The sequence below is a fragment of the Lactuca virosa genome, chromosome 6 (genome assembly GCF_052849685.1).
Source record: "Lactuca virosa cultivar CGN04683 chromosome 6, Lactuca_virosa_CGN04683_v6, whole genome shotgun sequence".
Taxonomy (NCBI): domain Eukaryota; kingdom Viridiplantae; phylum Streptophyta; class Magnoliopsida; order Asterales; family Asteraceae; genus Lactuca; species Lactuca virosa.
Genome location: NC_136431.1, coordinates 50299572 through 50309817, shown reverse-complemented (window position 1 = coordinate 50309817; position 10246 = coordinate 50299572).

Sequence of the window (10246 nt, the reverse complement as noted above, 5' to 3'; positions counted from 1 at the left end):
CCTTAATATAACACCCAAATTAAATATCAAGGCTAGGACCCGACATAATAATTTACAATTCGGAAGAGGAATGACGTAATCCAGTTGCAAACTATTTGTCAGTAGGTAATGACGATTTACCAATTCCACCACGAAAACGAATTTTTTTAAACGAATTAGGTTTTAAATGACACTCCTAGATCTTTTGAGATTCATTGAACTTTTCAATGGCATGTTTAATCTCAATTATTCCGTTCAAGTTTGTGACTGGGATACCGAGGATCACAAACAAGGTGTGAATAATTATGCAAATTAGCTTGGTACTCTCGAAGTCATTTATCACCTAATCAATGTGTCAGTTAACCACACACGCTCCATTGATCTATGACAAACTACGAGCTACGCATTGCCATCCTTCATTAGTCTCATATTAGTGTGCCGGTTAACCACACACGCTCCACTAACTACCAACAAGGTACAATGTGCAATTTCATGGATTAGCACCAAATTCACATTTTTCCTAAGTAACTAAGATTGGAAATTTATAAAACATTTAGTTACTTGGTATTTCATTATACTTATAATGGAAGTTTGTGTCCTATCTTACCCGCTCGGCTAACGACCCTCCACTAGTCAAGGGTGCGGTGGGTAAGAGTGGATATCCAATGGCAGTCATTTTATAGGCCGCTTCCTTAAACACCCCTTATAGACCATCTTCGTGAATGAGACATACTAACGGTAAGACAGACCTTTTACTTATACATATAATATATAAGACTTCTAATATTATATAGTATAAATGTGTATTTTACATATTTAAAATACTTGGTGGTTTAATCTGTTAATAAATTAGACTTTCAATTTAATTAAATTTAAACCATATGATTATGGATTTATTAATTTTCTCTTTTAATTAAACATTTAATTAATTTAATAAAATCCATAAAGGTGTAATTTGAACTATTAAAAAACATCAAGGTTCTAAATATAAAAAAACAAAATTAAAACTATTTAATTAATTTTTAAGTTACGAAACCAAGAGTTGCACCTTTTGAATCATTTTCAATTACTAGGGTTCTGGAATTTAATGTTTCATAAATGAGACTTTTCAAATTCCAAAACTTGAGGGCAAGTTTTGAAACTCTTCAAATTTGAAATCCAAAACTTGAGGGCAAGTTTTGAAACTCTTTAAAATCATTTAGATCAAATTTTATACTAATAAAATAATCATATAATTTTATCTTTTACCAATTTGACCTAATTCAGTTCATATAGCAAGATAATTTCAAATCAAATAATACAAATAATTAGTTTATCATATAAACTAGTAATTATCTTAGAATTTTGACAATTTATCTTTTGATTGGATGAGGATAGTCACTACCATATCAGAAAAAAATAGATTTTATGATACAAAATAGTTTATGGCAATGATCCTAATCCAATTCTGGCCAAAAACCCGAAAATCTGCCAACAGACTGTCCAACTCGTCGAGTCTGGCAATGGACTTTAATGTTGTAAACATGATTCACACAAAGAATTAAGAGAAAAGTAATGATTAATTGACTTTGATCTCATCAAAATTAACCTCTAATGGAATTCTGAGTTCCAAAGCTTCCTGAGAATGTCTTTGGCCTCTAAAAGTCGCTAAAAGTCTTCAGCCAACGTTAGTGTTTCGAATTAAAACAATCTATAAATAGATTCTAAAAACAGCTTCAACTCGTCGAGTTGGATGGTCCCAACTCGCCGAGTTTGTTACTTAAATCGCATGTACGGCAAGGCACTATTTTGTCGGGAATCTTCATAGAAACTCGTCGAGTTGGAGGATAAACTCGCCGAGTTCTTCTTTAATTTCATATTCTTTCTTCAAAATCCAAGTTCCAAGCTTCCAATCTCTAAATCCGCTTCCTTTTACATCCGAGCATGTCTTTGTTGCTGAAAATGAAATTTTAAAGTAATTAAGTACCTTGTGTTCAATATTTGAGACAAAAACTGATGGTTTTTGAGCACTATAACATCCCTATGGTGCACATACAACCCTAATGCTTTGGATCTAAGTTTTATCAAGTTATACATGCAATAAAATTATCCAAAGCATGAAACCTACAACTAGCATACAACTTTCATATTTGAAACATAAAAAACTAGTTAGATGAATACCTCTTTGTTGTAGCTTGTAAAACTTGACCTTTCAAGAGCTTAGCACCTCAAATGAGTCACAAACACCACCAACAATGGAGGATAATGAGAGACAGGCTAGGAGGCACACAAAACGGCTATGGTTATTCTTGGAACTCTTAGGAGCCTTTTTGGTGATGCTAGGGGTTACATTTATAGTGTGGAATTCCTAGGGTTTCACTTGTAAACCCTAATTCACTTCCTTGGGCCTTTAGTGCAATAATCCATATGATAAGCCCTTCTGACTAACTCTTCATGGACTCCCACATAAAATTAGTCCATCCTAATCAACATGGATCATTAGCTCAAACTATATGTATTACTGATTTACTTAATCAATCCCTGTTAATTTAATCGGTCTCTTTTGATCACTAAATTAATTCTAAATTAATTCTTGACCAATACCAATTAAATAATATGATTTCTCAATTAATATATTATTCTTATAATATATTAATAAATCACAAATAACCTCTTTCTCAAATATCCATCCTATCAAATTGCTCCGGTGAAGGCAACCCAAAAGGACCATCCTACTATCGGGTCAAGTACATAACAATTATAGTTATGGGCTTAGAGACCTAATCCAACAAAAACAACATAAAGTATTAAGATAATACATGTATTTTATGATTAAATATGCCCATATCAAAATACCCCACACTTGATTTTTGCTTGCCCCCAAGCAAAACTGAATTTTAGCACACTAATACCACATAAGACAATCCCAATTGAACCCAACCATTATGCCAAGACCGAAACGAATGCATTTGTGTCTAATTTTTCCTAAGGACCTCCTAACCCTAAATACTCACAATCTTCATAAACACTCGCCCACTTTTTCCGAACAACACTCATTTTATGCATCCCTCCGAATCCATCCGCAGAAAACTTTCTTAAGCTCAATTAATATTTGGTTAAACCCTCAAGCATACATATGGAAAAATAACCTAGAAAAGAAAATTACAAATAAAAATAAAAATAAAAATACAACTTTTGCTTTGAATATTTGATACTTTGTAGATTTTTCTTCATGTCTTCGTACTTGTAGATTCTTTCAACATTTCAACACTTTTTTTTAGCACTATAACATCCCTATGCACATACAACCCTAATGCTTTGGATCTACGTGTTCTCAAGTTATACATGCAATAAAATTATCCAAAGCATGAAACCTACAACTAGCATAAAACCTTGATATTTGAAACATAAAAAACTAGTTAGATGAATACCTCTTTGTTGTAGCTTGTAAAACTTGACCTTTCGAGAGCTTAGCACCTCAAATGAGTCACAAACACCACCGACAATGGAGGATAATGAGAGAGAGGCTAGGAGGCACATAAAACGGCTAGGGTTCTTCTTGGAACTCTTAGGAGCCTTTTTGGTGATGCTAGGGGTTACATTTATAGTGTGGAATTCCTAGGGTTTCACTTGTAAACCCTAATTCACTTCCTTGGGCCTTTACTGCAATAATCCATATGATAATCCCTTTTGACTAACTCTTCATGGACTCCCACATAAAATTAGTCCATCCTAATCAACATGGATCATTAGCTCAAACTATATGAATTACTGATTTACTTAATCAGTCCCCGTTATTTTAATCAGTCTCTTTTGATCACTAAATTAATTCCAAATTAATTCTTGACCAATACCAATTAAATAATATGATTTATCAATTAATATATTATTCTTATAATATATTAATAAATAACAAATAAGCTCTTTCTCAAATATTCATCCTATCAAATTGCTCCGGTGAAGGCAACCCAAAAGGACCATCCTATTATCGGGTTAAGTACATACCAATTATAGTTATGGGCTTAGACACCTAATCCAACAAAAACAACATAAAGTATTAAGATAATGCATGGATTTTATGATTAAATATGCCCATATCAAAATACCCCACACTTGATTTTTACTTGCCCCCAAGCAAAACTGAATTTTAGCACACTAATACCACATAAGACAATCCCAGTTGAACCCAACCATTATGCGAAGACCGCAAAGCATGCATTTGTGTCTAATTTTTCTTAAGGACCCCCTAACCCTAAATACTCACAATCTTCATAAACACTCGCCTACTTTTTCCGAACAACACTCATTTTATGCATCCCTCCGAATCCATCCGCAGAAAACTTTCTTAAGCTCAATGAATATTTGGTTAAACCCTCAAGCATACATATGGAAAAATAACCTAGAAAAGAAAATTACAAATAAAAATAAAAATACAACGTTTTCTTTGAATCTTTGATACTTTGTAGCTTTTTCTTCATGTCTTCGTACTTGTAGATTCTTTCAACATTTCAACACTTTTTTTTTCAGCCGTACTTTTTTTCACTCGAACTAAAAACCTAGAAAAACATATACTTACGCAAGGGGTTTTAACTTTATCCTTTAGTGATTAAAAGCATTAGTCTTATGTGCAATGACTACTTAAGCTTTTCTGGATACATTTCAAGTACACGATGCTAAACATGTCACGTCCCTCAAACTAAGCAAGGTTGTGTTTTTGTTCCATGATTTCACTAGAATAAAGGGGGCCACAAATGCACTATAACGTATATAAGCTCAACTAAAAATTTAGGTCCTCAAAGAATCATCAAATACAATACTAGTATGAAATCCTATTTGCTTTTACCATGATTTTCTAAATTATCTTAGCAATTTTTTATGCATTTTTTTTCCTTCTAGGATTCTAATGTAACTAATGTCATCAACCCCTACCCCACACTTAATTTATGCAATGTCCCCATTGCATGTTATGCATAATAAAGAACATAAAAGTAAAGAGAGAATTGGAACAGACTCCCCTGGAATAGAAGTGGCGAGGTTGATCTTCTTCGTTTGAGCTCCATCTTCAGTTGACTTTGGCATGGGAAAAGCTCATCCATGCCTTGGGTGTCAAACATCTCATGTAGTACAACTCCTTATGTAGTGGAAAAAGCTTCTTGGAAAACTTCGAAATGAACTTCAAAAATATGGACAATGCACGCCTTGAATGGAATCAAATCAAAGACTCGAAAAAAAATTGACTGAGCAGCAACAGGATGAGTTGCAATTGGAAAACTCATCGTGTTGAACTGGAACTCAGACAGAAACCGCGTATTCTGGAACTCGTCGAGTTGTGTTATGACCTCGACGAGTTGAAGGCTCTGATCATGAAATTTTCTTCTTTCTGCTTCAGTTCCGATTTCTTTTGTTAAAGAGGGTATTAATGTAGTACACCTCCTTATATCTTCAGCAACGAGATTCCTTTTAGAAAATATAAACATCAGACTCAACATATCTCTCAAAGTCTTCTAATCTTCTCGTTAACGATTCGACCCCTCACTTTATTTCCCGCACACTTTAATTATTCGATTTATTCTCACCCTAAATTCTGCAATATCAAAAACAAAAAACTACATAATAAAAAGGAAAAACAACCATTAAATTTAAAGTTCCTAATTCAACCTAATTACTATAGGTTTTAAAACAAACCAACCAAACACACAAAAAAATAAATAAAAAGAAAAAGAAAAGCAAACTCTAATGACGGGTTGCCTCCCGTAAGCGCTTCTTTTTGTGTGAGTCTTGAGCTGGACTCTCAACTTAATAAACTTCCAATAAATTCAATTCCAATCCATCTGTTGCATTGAATATCTTTTGTGCACCAATTTGTAAAATTTGGCTCTCTGCTTCTAAAATTGGCCAAACGAGCTTGAATTCATAAAACCCAAGAATCTTGACAAGGGTTGGAACCGGTTGGGTACTAATCAGAAATGGATCGTGCCTCAGACCCATCCTCAACCTGAACAACCATATCCAAAAGGATCGATAGATACAAAAACACTACCACGAATCATGGTTATTCAACCATGCTATCTACCCTCAACCAGATCCATAGAATCCTCATGACTTCCCTCGATTCGAGTATGGATACTGTGCTTCCAGTAGTACGGGCCCAATAATACCTTTCATACATATCCATACTTTCCTCAAGAAGCATCTCGAGTCCTCTCAGTCACCTACTCATAATAATACTCCCCAATACCCGATAAACAACGCAATATGCGTACTACCACACTTCCTAGGCTATCCTAGGATCCCAACCTCGCCCTGCCACCAACTTCCGAAAGACCCCCATTGGTGCCAGTTAACTACTTCATGAATATAGTCACATGCAACATAACTTAAATAATCTTCGATTAAAAGACTCAACCCTACAACAGCTGGACTCAGAAAAGAGTTCTGCAATAGGACCAAATCGTTCACTCTTATATTATTTAACCTATGCAGGATGTGACTAAACTGATTCATTTAGTAATTAATTTACACCCGAAAGAGTCCTACAAAGCAACAAGAAAGCATCATTCGAGCAGAAAAACTCTATAGGAATAAGGCATCATAAATCAAGCAATTCTATCACGCAATTCATGAAGATCCTTACCCTACAACTAGCATGCAATTCTATCATAATCATCATAATAAAAAACTGTGTGGGTATCTTGGGGCACACTTTATTGCTCCGGCTGATCGTACACATCTCATCCTTCCTTGGTTACTTTTGAAAACAATTTTGAAAACGTTTATAGATCCTTAGTTTGAGTCTGGATTCAAACGAATGCTCATACAATTCTCTCAAACCAGGGCTCTGATACCAACTTGTAACATCCCTAAAATCATGGTAAAATTTTCATTTCTCAAAACCAAACCAAAAACCATAAATGTTTACAAAACGTAGTTTCCAATAGTCGAATCACAAATCAGAGTATCCCAAAATCAAATCACATAAAATCCGAAGGATGTGCACGATCACGCATTCTCCTTGCCCAATCTTCTGAAGTACCTGAAACATAATACTTAAATCGTAAGCCAAATGTTAGTGAGTTTCCCCCAAAGTACCACACACAACCAAACATATACCAACATGCAAATATGAGCCTTCAGCCTGAATGGACCACCTCGTAGGGCCTACAACCTATCTGGACCACTCTCCGAGCCTCCATGCTGACCGGACAGCCTCGCAGGGCCTACAGCCTATCTGGACCACTCTTCGGTCCTTCGGCTTGACTGAACCGCCTCGCAGGCCTTCAGTCTATCCGGACCTCCCTGGGTATCTTGGCCTTCAGCACAAATCAAGACCGCCTCAACCCAACAAATCATAACATGTCGACATATACAATAACAATCAATAACCAGCAATACAGGTAATCATACAGATCTACCAATTTAACGAATACTCAGTGAATATAGGTAATCATATAGATCTACCAATCTAACGCATACTCAGTGAACACAGGTAGTCCTACAGGTCTACCAATCTATCATATAACCAGCATAACATCAATACAATATATCAGGATACATAATCTAGTGGGTCGATATTGGTGCCTTCGACCTATAAGTACAGTGAGGAAAACTCACCTCACAGTCTGAAATGTACTTGAATAAATCACAGTTCCAACTGTTGACTCTACAGGTCACCTATACAACAAGTAATAACCTAATCTCAAACTACTGCTCAAAATACCCAAAATACACGTAAGTCAAATTGGTCAAAATCATGGTCCAAGTCAAGGTCTAAAAGTCAAAGACCCCCCTTTAGGTTGAGTACGTCCTACGTACTCCTCTCTACGCCCAGCGTAGAGGGTGCATCTCAAGTCACGGGTTCAAAACCTGGTACGCTTAGCGTACCTCCAGGTACGCCCAACGTACTAGAGCTAAATCTCCATTTCACCATTAAGTGCTTATTTCATTAAGCCAAAGCACCAAACTTCAAATCAAGGTAAAAAGGGACGTCTTAATGGATAAAGTCTCTGACTTTATCTATTTGCATGCGTACAAGAGGGTAAAAAACTCAAACCCTTGGTCCAAAAGTCATCCAAAGTCCCAAAAGTGTTGCATGGCTTTAATGAGAATGCAAAAGCTCTCATTTTTCAGAATCTATGAGCTCAAAACTACAAAAACTACATTTCCAGGACCTGGAGTAGCTCATACTCCTCTAGACCAAACTATGGGACCAAAAGTATACATAAACTCTAGACTAGCAAGATCTAAGCAAATAACTCATCAAGATATGAACTTTATACCTCAAAATGATGCTTGAGGGTGAGATACTTTTGGATATAAGTGGTCTTGAGCTTCCAAGATGAATCCACTATCTTCTCATTCCTTCAAGAACACAAAAATAAAGTCACTCAACCTCAAAGTGCTCACACAATGGATTAGGGTTTGCAAGGGACGATTTGGGAGATGGAGGCTGATGATAGGAAATGTCTGGAGGAGATAATGATGCTTAAATAAGCTCAAATCCTAAAAATTAGGGTTTGACCTCCAGCCACGTACGCTCTGCATACGCTTGGGTACGCCCATCGTACTAGCACAGATACATGTCTCACATAAAGTGAGATGTGAGACCAATTTTGCAACAAATCAATTACTTAGGGTCAAAAATAAAATTACCTGAACAAGGGTGTTACAACTATCTAATAGTTATTTTTGTCAAATATTTCCTAAATATTTAGTATATAAATAGTAGATGATACTCAACATACAATTGCACACAAATACTTTTATAATCTTGATATCTATCATCATAGATATATTGCTTGAAGGAAAACTGAATGTGTTCTTTTTAGAAAGACTATCATACACCTCTTTTAGTCCATTGTGAAAATTCTGCATAATAAAACAACACAATAATAGATAAATATATTTTGTTTTTTCTAATGATTCAATAATATAGTCTTGATACGAGCTTATTTTAGTCCATTTTAAAAATTATGTATAATAAAACAACATAATAATAGATAAATATGTTTTGTTTTTTCTAATGATTCTAATCTTGATATGAGCTTTACTAACAAAAACATTTGAAAATAAAACTTGAACAACGTTTTATTTCAAATAATTTCACCACTAAAGGATTTACAAGATGATTTATGTTGAAGAGTTGCATTACACTCCATACGAAATAATAAAAAATAATAACGTTACTTTCATATTCATTAAAAAAAATAAAACGCACTTTTGTCTATAATAGATTAAGAAGGATTAATAAAAGACAAACGAAAACTGATTTTTACAGATACACTGCATCTGGATATTACTTATTATAAAATAAAATAACCACGATAAAAATATCTACGAGTACTACCAATCGAGTGAAACAAATAAAAAAATAGAAGTTGCAATAGCAACGAAGAAAAATTATGCATAAACATAGTATAGGTTAACATGTGGTCCAGAAACGATTTTTCTTGTTCACTATTATTAAAGTTGTAAAATAAATAATGGCATGCAATAATGTAGTATATAAGAAGTCTAATAAAGATTTAGATTTTAACTTGGATATTAATGCTTTTTACTCTTTAAATATTGCTTTGATGTTGATAATAAAACCAGTTACTTTTTTACTCTATAATTAAATTCACATATTTTGTTTAAATAAAATATAATTTATATTAACTGGGATACAATTTAATAAAACAAAACTATTATATCTATTAATAGGTATCAAATAAATTAATTTAATTTGTGATAATAATATCCACATGTTTTATGGTAGGAAGAAAATAAACTGATTGTTGGAAAAATTCTTTAAAATAAAAACAAAACAAAAAAATGTCCTAATCAACTGATTTGTTTTTCTTTTCACAAAATTTTAATTTTGGAAAATAGTTCTAACCCACGAGGCGTCACTTCAATGACAACTAATGCAGGTCCAACACGAATCTAAATGGGCACGGCCCAAATAGATTCTCTAACACCATCCTTAATTTTCCATTAAATAATGGCATATACTATTCACAGTTTTGAAGTTTAGAGGAAATTACAAGTTTCACCCCTATAATGTACCATTTCTTACGTCCATCACCCTACTCATAACAGGCCACCGCCCCCATCACACCCTACCCTCCGCTCACACCTTGACACTACCCATCCCACCAATACCCACCCCACCGCCCCTCCCATTCTCTCTTCGGTTGAAACCCACTGTCCATTCTCAATTAGGTGAGAGCATTTGAACCTCTGAACATGACCAGACCTGAAACTATTTACAGATTAGGTCCGATTCTTGGTTCTTTGTATCATGCGAAAA